General features: G+C 38.4%; 1 protein-coding gene across 5 annotated transcripts in view; it reads right to left on the bottom strand.

Annotated features, from left to right (window-relative positions):
* UVRAG (UV radiation resistance associated) overlaps positions 1 to 13,114 on the bottom strand; it is a 301,403-nt gene that overhangs the window by 273,395 nt on the left and 14,894 nt on the right. Inside the window, exon 1 of one of the 5 annotated variants that reach the window (XM_059411176.1) lies at positions 10,607 to 10,702. The exons of the other annotated variants lie outside the window; for them this stretch is intronic. The gene's annotated coding sequence lies outside the window, so the exon portion shown is untranslated. Of the gene's footprint in view, positions 1 to 10,606; positions 10,703 to 13,114 lie in introns of those variants that run through there. 5 annotated transcript variants of the gene reach the window in all.

Raw genomic sequence — 13,114 nt, 5'->3', positions numbered from 1 at the left:
GCCTGCTTCCTCCTCTCTCTCTCTGCCTGCCTCTCTGCCTACTTGTGATCCCCCTCTGTCAAATAAATAAATAAAATCTTTAAAAAAAAAAAAAAAAAACACAAATACTGTGTTTCTTAAATATAATCACTCCACAAATCCCCACCACTGCCAAACTAAATAACCGTCCCACATACACCTTTTATGACTTCTAAGACCATAGAGAGGCATCTTCCAAAACAAATTTTGAGTCTAATTTGCTTAATCTACAAGAGCTATTATAAATCAATAATATAATCAATACTCTATAACCTGATAGAAAAGGAGGCAAAGGATATAAAAAGAAATGGAAATAGTCTATAAACCATATGAGAAGAAAAAGAAATGGAAAAGAAAAAGCAACAGAAATGGTCAATAAACATATGAGAAGATGTATAATCACGCCCCTAATTAAAGATATATACATCAAAACAACCATTCCACCTCACAGAAGACTAGTTTCCAAACAAGGTCTGTATCAAATATCAAACATCACACCCCTGCGCTCTCACCCCCGGGGCTCTCTTACAATGTAGCACTGCCAACCCCTCAGTAACAAATGGGGTCTATGTTCCTTCTCCCTTAATGTAGGTAGGACTGTGACAATGGTAGAATTAGACTACATGACTTCCAAGGCTAAATCATAAAATTATCTAGTTGTCTTACGATGCTCTTTCTTAGAACCCAATCACACGAATGGGAAGACACCAAGAAGCTACATGAAAAGGACTTTGTAGTTGCTCTCCACTTGATCTCTCATCAAGTGAGATCCCAGCTATAGCTAGATATATAAGTGACCGTATCAGCCCCCAGCCTTGAAGCCACAGAAATGACACCAAATAAGGCAGAAAAAAGTCATTCCTACCACAGCCAAACAAAACTGCACAATCATAAGCAAAATAAATGATGATATTGTTTTATGCCACTAATTTTTTTTCTTACTCGGCAATAGAAAATGAAGAATCCTATCTGATTAAATGGTCAAACTATTTAGTTTTTGTCACAGATGATATAAGTAAGGAAAATAATGCAAGAAGAAATACAAACTGGTTCAATTTGGAGGGACAGCAATTTAGCAATAATTATTAAATTTAAAATTGCATGTAATATTTGACCAATTCCACAAGTCACGAAAATGTGTGCAAATATGCTTATTCTGACATTGGCTATAAAAGCAAAAATTTAATAACCACTCTTAAATTGTAGTACAGCATACAATCAAAAACTATGTACCCATTTTTTAAGAAGCACTAGTATGTAACACAAGAGAACCTGAAATTTTAAATGTTTACTTAAACAAATATTACTATATTTGTACTAAAGAGTTCCTAAAAATCAGTAAGAAAAAAATCCAACTCATTCTGTAAAGAGGCAGAGAGTAAATTATTTTAAGTTTTTCAGTACATATCCATTTTCTTCATATTCTTATTTATTTGTTTACAATCCTTTAACCATAATAACTTTTCTTAGTCTCCTTAGTTACAAATGCCAGAAACTGTTGGCCAGTTTGCTAAGTTCTAATGTAGAAAATCACAGATATTATGAGATAATTTTTTTAAATAGCACTTGGTTTAGAAATGTAGTCAAACTTGTTCTGGGCACCTGCCCCCCTTTCCAATCTTCAACTCATTTTTTTTTTTTCAGGTCAGGCATTTATTTTCTCCCTGGGACTAGGCTAAACGGCATGGAGGAATAAGGCCCAGGTTGTTTCCAGTAACCTCAGATTACCACTATTTTGATATACTTTTCTAAGGGAAAACAAAAGCAAACCTGAGAGATTAGTTTTCCACATTCCCACAGAAGGTAAAAATGTTGAATTACTGAGTTGAGAATTTAAGCATGATAAATTAGATCAGTCTTTTTAAAAAATACAAAAGCTCCTTCTATCTTATAGCACTCAATCACCTATTTTTTCTAATCTTTTGATCTCACCTGAAAGACTCCCCGGAAAAAGTTTTTAAAAGAACCCAAAATGCTTTATTTTAACCAGTGCTTGGTGCTATTGGTTATAGGCAAATAGTACCAACAGCCTAATGTTAGAGATTTAAACAAACAAATAAAAAAAACTGATTCTAGGGGCGCCTGGGTGGCTCAGTGGGTTAAGCCGCTGCCTTCGGCTCAGGTCATGATCTCAGAGTCCTGGGATCGAGCCCCGCATCGGGCTCTCTGCTCAGCAGGGGCGCCTGCTTCCTCCTCTCTCTCTGCCTGCCTCTCTGCCTGCTTGTGATCTCTGTCTGTCAAATAAATAAATAAAATCTTAAAAAATAAATAAATAAATAAATAAATAAATAAATAAAACTGATTCTAATCTTTCATAAAATACATTATAGCTCCTATCCCTAACTGACAGCTCTCTGATGCAAATCATACAACCTTGGAACTAAAACCTTTATCTTGACATTCATTCCAATCTCACTCAGTCCCAGAATTTAAGTCAGTCGTTTAGTAAACACTACAATTGTAATACAGACTTCCCCACAGGAAAAGGCCAAATATATCTCTCTGAACCTTCTACATTTCTTATACCTTGGGCTCTGGGTTTTTGTCTCTAAACCTATCTACCCCCAATCTTGGTGGAAGGTCCAAACTTGCCCTTCTCCCTCCATGTTTCCTCTGGGTAGTGTTGCTCTAAGAAACAAGTCTTTGCAGTGACAGGTCTAGCATTTTTTCTCCACCTATATCTCTCATCCTCCCCCTCTTGTTCCTTCTTCCTTCTATTTTATCTTGCTGGTATTTCTTCCACACACCATGCTAGGAACTCTAGGGATACAAACATGGCATTCCCTAATTTCAGAGTATGTAACCTCACTAAAGAGCTAGAGTTTGTGCACACAAAAAGGCCAATTTGAGGTCAAACAATCTAGCAGTATACTGTCAATGAGCATTTATTAGAAAACTATTATTCTAGAAATATAAGACCAAAGAAGAAAGACACAGAATTACAAACAAGGACCTGGAAGATAAAAATTGGAAGACAGGAGACAGCTCTCAGTGGTCCAAGTGTTAAGAGTAATATCCTGGGGGAATGCCTGGGTAACTCAGTTGGTTAAGCATCTGCCTTCAGGTCAGGTCGATAACAGAGTCCTGGGATCAAGTCCCAAGGCAGGCTCCTTGCTCAGTGGGGAGCTTGCTTCTGCCTCCTGTTCCCCCTGCTTGTGCCCTCCCTCTCTCTCTTTCTGAAAAATAAATAATTTTTTTAAAAGAGTAATATTATGGCCATAATTTGCTTCAAAATAACTGGGGTAAGGGAGAGAGGATTAGGTAGGCATCGGTTAAACAAGATATGTCATCACATGGCAGTTACTGAAGTTATATTACATAACAGGTACCTGGGGTACCTCTTCATATATATGCATTTCAATATACACTGATATACACAATATACATTGCACTACACATATTTCAAATTTCCATAATAAAAAGGTTTTAAAGTAATATTAACAGGAACAGAAAGAAAGGATAAGACAATATAGGAGCCTAAGCAAAAATGGGCTTAATGAGGAGATTAGATAATGGATACAATTGAGGATGAAATGAAGATTGACAAAAGAAACAAGGGAGTCAAAAGGCTCTTGGGGAAATATGAACTAATCAGTAAAGGTGCTAGGGCAATAGAATAGCCACAAAAATAAAAATAAAAAAGAATGAGGGGCACCTGGGTGGCTCAGTGGGTTAAAGCCTCTGCCTTCGGCTCAGGTCATGATCCCAGGGTTCTGGGATTGAGCCCCGCATCAGGCTCTCTGCTCAGCAGGGAGCCTGCTTCCTCCTCTCTCTTGACTTCCTCTCTGCCTACTTGTAATCTCTGTCTGTCAAATAAATAAATAATAAAATTTAAAAAAAAATAAAATAAAAAAGAATGAAATAAAGAAAGGAAAAAAGAAAGGGAAAGGTGTGTGGGTGTGTGTGTGTGTATGTGTATGTTTAGGAAATATACCCTAAACCTTGTATCAAATTCTAAATGGCTTAAAAATATTTAAATGTAAATAATTAATGCATAAAGTACCAAAAGAAACCACGGAAAGTTATTTTATAACCTCAAAGGTCTAAGAATGGTGAAAAACTCAGAAGCCATAAAAAGAAAAAAAAAATCTATAAATTTTACTACATAAAACATTTTTAAATTATGCATGGCAAAAACTGTGATACGCAGAGTCAAAGGAAAAACAACCTAACCAAAACTTTTCAACTCACATAAGCAATTTCACTAAAATATAAAGAGTTCCTAAAAATCAGTAAGAAAAAAATCCAAAAACCCGACAGAAAAAAATGGCAAAGAATATTAATAGATAATTCACAGAAAAGGAAATACAAATAGCACTTAAACATGAAAAGATTCTCAACCTCACTCATAAGAGAAATGTAAATTAAAGCTACACTAAAATTGGCACAGACCAAAAAGTCTGCTAACATATTCAGAGGCAAGTCAGTGGCAAAACAGGACTTAGCTTAAAAGAGTACAAATGGAAAAACCTCAGATGATGGCCATCTGGCAGTAACTACCAAAATTACAAATGCATATATTCTCTGAACCAGTAATTCCACTTCTGCATTTGTGAAAAAATTATGTATTTTTATAGAGATATACATCATAATATATGTAATGCACTATTGTTTATATTAGCAAAAAACTAGAAATCCATTAAATGTCCATCAATAAGGGACTAGCTAAATCACAATATATCCTACAGTGGATACTAAGTGGCTATTAAGAATAAATTATATGGCAACTGTCTGAGCACTGATATGGAACAATCTGTAAGAAATACTATTAATGGAAAAAAAAAAACACAGAAGTTTGGGACACCTGGGTGGCTCAGGTAAAGTGTCTAAATCAATTTAAGCTCAGGTCATAATCTCAGGGTTGTAAAAAATGCCCCACATCTGACTCTACGCTGGATGTGGAGCCTGCTTAAGATTCTCTTCCCCCTCTCCCCCTTCCCCTACTTACTATGGCTTACTCACTCTCACTCACTCGCTCTCTCAAAAAAAACCCAAAAACCCACAAAAGTTTATGCAGTCAATGTGTTTATCATGTTAGCATCTGTGTTTCATAGAGAAAAAAAGAATATAATTATGTCATTATTGGAGAAGCATATAATATAACCGATAACGTCGTTGTCCCAGGGAAAGGGAAATGGGTATTTGTCCCAGGGAAAGGGAAATGGTTGTCATAGGGAAAGGGAAATGGGTATAAATTCACTCTTATATACCTTTGAATTGTGATCCACATGAATATATTGTTTATTTTTTTAAATAAAACCAGGGGCTAGGTAGCTCGGTCAGTTGAGTGCCTAACTCGTGGTTTCAGCTCAGGTCATGATCTCATGGTCATGGGATCAAGCCCCACATCAGATTTCATACTCAGTGGGGAGTCTGCTTGAGATTCTCTCTCTCCTCTCTCTCTGCCCCTCCCTTTGCTTACATTCTCTCTCTCTCTCTCTCAAATAAATAAATCTTAAAACAAAATAAAATAAACTTTATTTTTTTGTTATTTGCTTATTTGACAGACAAAGAGAGAGAACACAACCAGGGGGAGCTGTAGAGGGAGACAGAGAGAAGCAGGCTCCCAGCTGAGCAGGGAGCCCCATGTGAGGCTCAATCCCAGAACCCTGGGATTATGACCTGAGCCGAAGGTAAATACTTAACTAACTGAGTCACCCAGGTGCTCCTAAAATTTACATTTTTTAAAAAACAGAGATGGCAACTAACCTTTAAGCACAGGTATCTGTGATAGTCATTACCAGAAGCAGTGTGACATAGTGGTTAAGAGTTCAAACTGGAGTCAATAATTCTGAACTCTAGGGTAGTACAACTCACTAGTGGGCAAATCACTTACTTTCTGAGCTTGTTTCCCCTCCCATAAAATGGAGATATTTCCTGTATGCCTACCTCTGTGAGTTATTTTAAGGACCAAATGAAATAATGGATATAAAAGCTCTCTGGAAAAACCATGAAGTACTTTATAAATATAAAGTATTAACAGAAATAGGGATGTTGAAAAAAGGATGTGGTTATCAGTGTAAGGTGATGAATTGGTTCAGGCATTTCTAATTTGAAGAGACAGACTTAGAATTCATTTATCTAAACAGAGGTGACATGGTCTCAAATATAACCGATCTCCAAAGGACAAACATTCAATAAATAGAATTACAAAACTGGAAAACTGGAAAACATCCTCAAGGTCACCTAAGCCTTTGCTACTCAGGATTACCTGGGAACTTATTGGAGACACAAAATCTCAGGTTCCACTACAGATCTATGCAATCAGAATCTATATTTTAACAGGATCTCTGGGTAAGTTTTATGCACATTTTAATTTTAGTAAGTACTACTCTATCTTATTCACTTCTCAGATAATAAAATTGGGGCCATAAGTAAAGGGAACTGGCCATGTTCACACTGTCAATAAGTACCAACATCAAGATCTGGACCCAGGCCTAGCCTCTTGGATTATGTGTATATGTATGCATGTACCTCATGTATTTGCTTCCCAGATACCTTGTTTCAAAACCCAAGAGACATCTTTGCCTTGCAGATATCCCATGTCCCAACCCCCACTTCCGATCAGCCACCAGCCCATCAGTTCATTCTTTCTTCACAATATCTCTGGCATATGTTCCTTCTTTTCCACATCCTTCATTCATTGCCCTAAAACTACTGCTATGCATACTATGAAAACCCAGCTTCCTCCTCGTATGCATGTATCAAGTTCCTCTCCTGGAAACAAGAACTCTTTTACAAATAGTATGTTCTATTTAATTCCAAAAAAAAAAGATGCAAGCCATTAAAAAGCACTGGATATTAGCATAACTGATTCCAGGCAGAATCTGTTTGAAACCTAGCAAAACTAGCACACTCTAATTTGGTAATCCTAACCCAGAAACTTCCTGTTGTCACTCCCACTATTTCTTTCCCACCTCCTCTTTGCCCTAGAACTGACCCAGGTTACCTTCATCTAAGAAGGCCCTTCCACCACAACCGCGCTTTACTAAATAAATCCAAAGGCTCTGAATCTACTTACTATTACCATCTTCTATCCCAATCTGTCCCAATACACTCTCAACATTCATAGATATTCTCATATCTTCTTAATTCTCTCCTATACACTGTACTCTAACAATCCCAAGTATTTCAACATTTCTTGAGTATCCACAATGTTCCACGAACTACACACATTAAAAAAGAAGTTTAGGGGTGCCTGGGTGGCTCAGCTGGTTAAGCAGCTGCCTTCGGCTCAGGTCATGATCCCAGGATCCTGGGATCAAGCCTCACATCGGGTTCCTTCCTTAGCAGGGAGCCTGCTTCTCCCTCTCCCTCTCCCTGCCATTCTACCTACTTGTGCTCTCTCTCTCTTTCTCTCTCTTTGTCAAATAAAGAAAGAGAGAAAGAAAGAAGTCTAAATACCTTTGAAGGGATGCCTGGGAGGCTCAGTTAGTTAAGCATCTGCGTCCCACTCAGGTCATGATCCCAGGGTCCTGGGACTGAGTGCAACATCAGGCTCCCTGCTTAGAGGGGTGTCTGTTTCTCCCAGATCCCTATCCCTCCCCACTGTTCCTGCTCTCTCAAATAAATAAATAAGTAAATTTTTAAAAGTAAATAAATAGGGGTGCCTGGGTGGCTCAGTGGGGTAAGCCTCTGCCTTCAGCTCAGGTCATGATCTCAGGGTCCTGGATCGAGTCCCGCATCGGGCTCTCTGCTCGGCAGGGAGCCTGCTTCCTCCTCTCTCACTCTCTCTGCTTGCTTCTCTGCCTACTTGTGATTGTCAAAAAAATAAATAAAATCTTTTTAAAATAAATAAATAAATACCGTTGAATGCCTTTCCTACATAAATTCAAGAAAACTAAAAGCTCTGGTCTCTGCCCTATTTGCATTTCTGCACCAAGAAGTTTTGACAAACTGGGGTGCCTGGGTGGCTCATTCAGTTAAGCGTCTGACTCTTGGTTTCGGCTCAGGACATGATCTCAGTGTCCTGAGATCAAGCCCAGAGGTGGCCTCCATGCTGAGTAGGGAATTTGTTTGAGATTGTCTCCATCTACCCCTCCCTCCTCCTCCCTCTCCCTGTCCCCACCTGCCCCCACTGGCTCACACACTCTCTCCCTCTCTAAAATAAATAAATAAATCTTTTTTTTTTTTAAAGGAAGTTTTGACTTTTTAAAGAGCAAATAATATGGGAAGACTTTTACAGATGTTCAGCCACAAAAGCAACAGAAGACAGTTGAGTAAGACACCCACAACATGAAGAATAACTCTTACACGACAGCCTATACAGCATGAGGGTAAACAATTCTAGAGTCTCCCATGTACAAACTGGGTTCAATTAAATCAACCTGAAAAAAACAAACAGAGTGTGCTTCAATTCAAAATCAAATTGTGAGCTACTGGTTCCCATGATCCCAAACACCATCTTTGTGTTATAGAATGAATTTGGCAGACCTGGGCCTGAGCACCTCGCTGCCGTGTCACTAGGAAATGTATTTAAGCTCTCTAAGCTTCTCACTCCTCATCCATAAAATGCAGCTAATGACAGTTTGTATCTCACAGAACTTAATAAGGAGTAAATGGAGTAACTCCGAAGTCCTTACACACAGCTCTGGCACATGTGACAGTTCAATAATATTACTATTATTATCAATCACCCTAAAGTTTCCTCATTCTTTTGTGCTGCGTTTACCTCTAGAGCTTCAAAAATCTATCCTCTGAACTGGAGCTCTACAGGTTTGTACAAAGATGAAACTGGAAAACTGCATTTTAAGTTCAACAAGTGAGTGAGATAGTAGGAAAAGCTCTGAATTTAGAACCAGAATAGGTAGGTGTGAACTCTAGCTCTTCAGGTTCTTTTCTGGGCCTTGGTTTTCTTCCCTGTTAAATGGGAGAGATGGCTCTAACTATTGTAGCTAAAAATACTATAAGAACAGTTTTAAGGAGAATAGCTACTACCAACAAAGCAGTAGGCTAAAAGATAAAGTAAAAGTGGGAAACCTGTTCATGAATTACTGTAATGGGGTATCTCTATAATGGTATGTGACAAGAAATCATGAATCCTGTCTTGAGGAAAATTTGGCAGTAAACGGTAATTATAATTAGACTAAAATGAATACCTACAATTAAGCAGGCAAACATTAAATCACTATGACCCAGCTCTAGAATCTACACTTTTGATATATCCTTTCTTGTCCCATCCATGACCCCAAACGAAGATGATCATTTCTCTGCTCTGGGCTACCACTACCTGTGTACAATGCCACCATCCTATAGCACTTGCTGCAATTACGCTTTATTGTCAATGCCCCCCACAAAAAGAGGGGTGATCTCTAAATACAGAAACCAAGTTGTTTTTTTTTTTAAAGATTGTATTTATTTATTTGACAGAGAGAAATCACAAGTAGATGGAGAGGCAGGCAGAGAGAGAGAGAGAGAGGGAAGCAGGCTGCCTGCCGAGCAGAGAGCCCGATGCGGGACTCGATCCCAGGACCCTGAGATCATGACCTGAGCCAAAGGCAGCGGCTTACCCCACTGAGCCACCCAGGGGCCCCACAGAAACCAAGTTTTAATCCTTTTTCCACCTACAGCACTCAGCACAAACCTGGCACAAAGTAGGTCCTCAATAAGTGTTTGATGGATGAACCAATGAGTGAATCACAGACAATATTAGCAACTTCACTGAGCCATGTGAGATAGTACCCTTAAGTATATGGTAACATTTAAAGCTATATTTTAAACAAAACTCTTAATAAATATTTTATCACAATTCTTTGCCCTTCTGTAGCTTCAATGACGATAAGCTCCTTAAGGACCAAACTATGTCTGTTTATCCCAAGTGGCTAATGGGCAAGCACACAGATATTCAATAAATGTCTGCTAATAGAAGAACGGAATGGAAAATGCATGAATAGCATGCCTCACCACTCAGACCTCAATCTTCCCTTATTTAGAAATTTTGTCAGCAGTCTTCTCACCACTCTTTCCACTACCGTGCTCTCTTCTTTTGTCAACGATCCTTGAATAAAAAAATTAATGAATTAAAAAAAAAAAAAAAGACTATCCTCCCTTTCTTGCTTATAGTACAATGTCAAAGTCAGACTGGTAAATGTGGAGGGAGTGTTAAGAGCTGAGAAATCTTTGTTTTGTCACATCACAGCCAAGACTAGCTCAGGTAAAAACCCTCAATGGATGGTAAATCTGCAGGGTGGGGGGCAGCAGGATATATGCATGTTCTCTAAGTGTCTCCCTACAAACTACTCACTAGTCACGCACATGGGCACATGCACAGACTTCTAAAGCTGAGAAATCAGATAATATCTTGACCATGTGACCAAACTTAACAGCACCAGTGAGGGACAAATGGACACCACATACCCCCAGAAGTGATATATTATGAAAGACACATTATCACACATGAAATATTCCCAGTGAGAACGCATAATCTGAATCTGATCATGAGGAAATATCAGATAAACAGAAAATGAGGTAAGTTCTATTTTAAAAAGGGAAGAAGTGATCTGTATTATGACACTGACATTAAAAAAAAAAAAAAAACAAAGAAAAGCTGTGGAAATCTCTTAAGAGGTAAGACAATTAAATGCACTACCTGGGGGCGCCTGGGTGGCTCAGCGGGTTAAGCCGCTGCCTTCGGCTCAGGTCATGATCTCGGGGTCCTGGGATCGAGTCCCACGTTGGGCTCTCCGCTCAGCAGGGAGCCTGCTTCCCTTCCTCTCTCTCTGCCTGCCTCTCTGCCTACTTGTGATCTCTCTCTGTGAAATAAATAAATAAAATCTTTAAAAAAAAAAAAATGCACTCCCTGATCCTAGACTGGATCATGAACTGGAGGAGGAAAATTTCTATAAAGAACATTATGGGACCAACTGACAAAAGTGCAATATAAACCACAGATTGAATAAAAGTATACCAGTGTTAAGTTTACTGAAGTTGATAACTATACTATGCATATCAAAGAGAATATACCTATTTAAGAAATACATATGCAGTATTGAAGGGTAAAAGGTCACAATAACTTCAAATGATTCACATATATCAAAAAATATTGATCTATACCTATACAGACACAGAAAAAGAGAACTTATAAATGATAAAGCACACAGTATTATTTTAACAGTAGACAAATTTGGGTAAAGAGTATAAAGGTGAGGTATTCCTGTGTAAGTTTTACTTTTACAATTTTTCAATAAGCTTGAAATTCTTCCAAAAAACAAGTCCTAGCCAACGCAATAAGACAAGAAAAGGTATGGGGCACGTGGGTGGCTCAGTAGGTTAAGGCCTCTGCCTTCGGCTCAGGTCATGATCCCAGGGTTCTGAAATGGAGCCCCAAGTCAGGCTCTCTGCTCAGCAAGGAGCCTGCTTCCCCCTCTCTCTCTGCCTGCCTCTCTGCCTACTTGTGATCTCTGCCTGTCAAATAAATAAATAAAATCTTTAAAAAAAAAAAAAAGACAAGAAAAGGTATAAAATGTATACAGATGTTTTGTCACAGATGACATGATTTTGTTTTTGTCACAGATGACATGATTATCTATAGAGAAAACATGTTTTTGTCACAGATGACATGATTATCTATAGAGAAAATCTGAGAAAATGGACAAAAAACTCCAGGAACTAATAAGCAATAATAGCAAGGCTGCAGGATACAGGTTAACATACAAAAGCCACTCACTTTCCTCTCTACCAGAAACGAACAAGTAGAATTTTAATTTAAAAACATGACATCAGGGGCACCTGGGTGGCTCAGTGGATTAAGCCGCTGCCTTCAGCTCAGGTCATGATCTCAGTGTCCTGGGATCGAGCCCTGCATCAGGTTCTCTGCTCAGCAGGGACCCTGCTTCTCTCTCTCTCTCTGCCTGACTTTCTGCCTACTTGTGATCTCTCTCTCTGTGTCAAATAAATAAATAACATCTTTAAAAAAAAAAACATGACATCATTTATATTAGTAACCTCAAAAAGTGAAATAGTAGGCTTGAATCAAACAAAATATGTACAAGATCTATATAAAACTATAAAAGTCTGATAAAAGATATCAAGAAAGAACTAAGTAAGTGGAGCAACACTGCATATTCATGGATAACAAGACTCAATATTGTCAAGATGTCAATTCTTCCTAACTTGATCTACAGATTGATGCAATCCCAATCAAAATCCCTGCAAGTTACTTTGTGGTTATCAAACAAACTGATTCTAAAGTTTATAGGGAGAGGCAAAAGACCCAGGATAGTGAACATAATACTGAAGGAGAGCAAAGTTAGAGTACTGACAAGACTTACTATAAAGCTATGGTAATCAAGACAGTGCGGTACTGGCAAAAGAATAAACAAAAAAATCAATCAAACAAAATAGAAAGCCCAGAAATAGACCCATATAAGTGTTTTCAACTTATCTTTGATACAGGAGCAAAGGCAATACCATAGAGCAAAGACAGTCTTTTCAACAGACAGTGCTGGAAGAACTGGACATCCATATGCAAACAAATGACTCTAGACACAAACCTTAACATCCTTCACAGAAATTAATTCAAAATGGGATTATAGACCTAAATGTAGAATGCAGAACTATAAAACTCACTAAAAATAACACAGGAGAAATCTAGGTGACCTTGGGTATGGCAATTACTTTTCAGATGTAACACCAAACACAATCTCCATGAAAAGAATAACTAACAAACTGGACTTTGTTAAAATTAAACACTTCCGCTCTGCATAGGACAATGTCAAGAGAATGAGAAAACAAGCAACAGACTGGGAAAAATATTTGCAGAAGGAACATCTGACAAATGATTATTACCCAAAATACACAAAGAACTCTTAAAACTCAACAATAAGAAAAAACAACCCAAATGAAAAATGGGCCAAAGACCTTAGCAGACACCTCACCAAACAAGATACACAGATGGCAAACAAGCTCAAGAAATAATGCTTCACAGGGCGCCTGGGTGGCTCAGTGGGTTAAAGCCTCTGCCTTCGGCTCAGGTCATGATCTCAGCGTCCTGGGATCGAACCCCACATCAGGCTCTCTGCTCAGCCAGGAGCCTGCTTCCTTCTCTCTCTCTGCCTGCCTCTCTGCCTACTTGTGATCTCTGTCTGTCAAATAAATA

This window comes from Mustela nigripes, chromosome 1 (genome assembly GCF_022355385.1).
Source record: "Mustela nigripes isolate SB6536 chromosome 1, MUSNIG.SB6536, whole genome shotgun sequence".
Taxonomy (NCBI): Eukaryota; Metazoa; Chordata; class Mammalia; order Carnivora; family Mustelidae; genus Mustela; species Mustela nigripes.
This window is presented reverse-complemented; position numbering and strand designations above follow the sequence as displayed.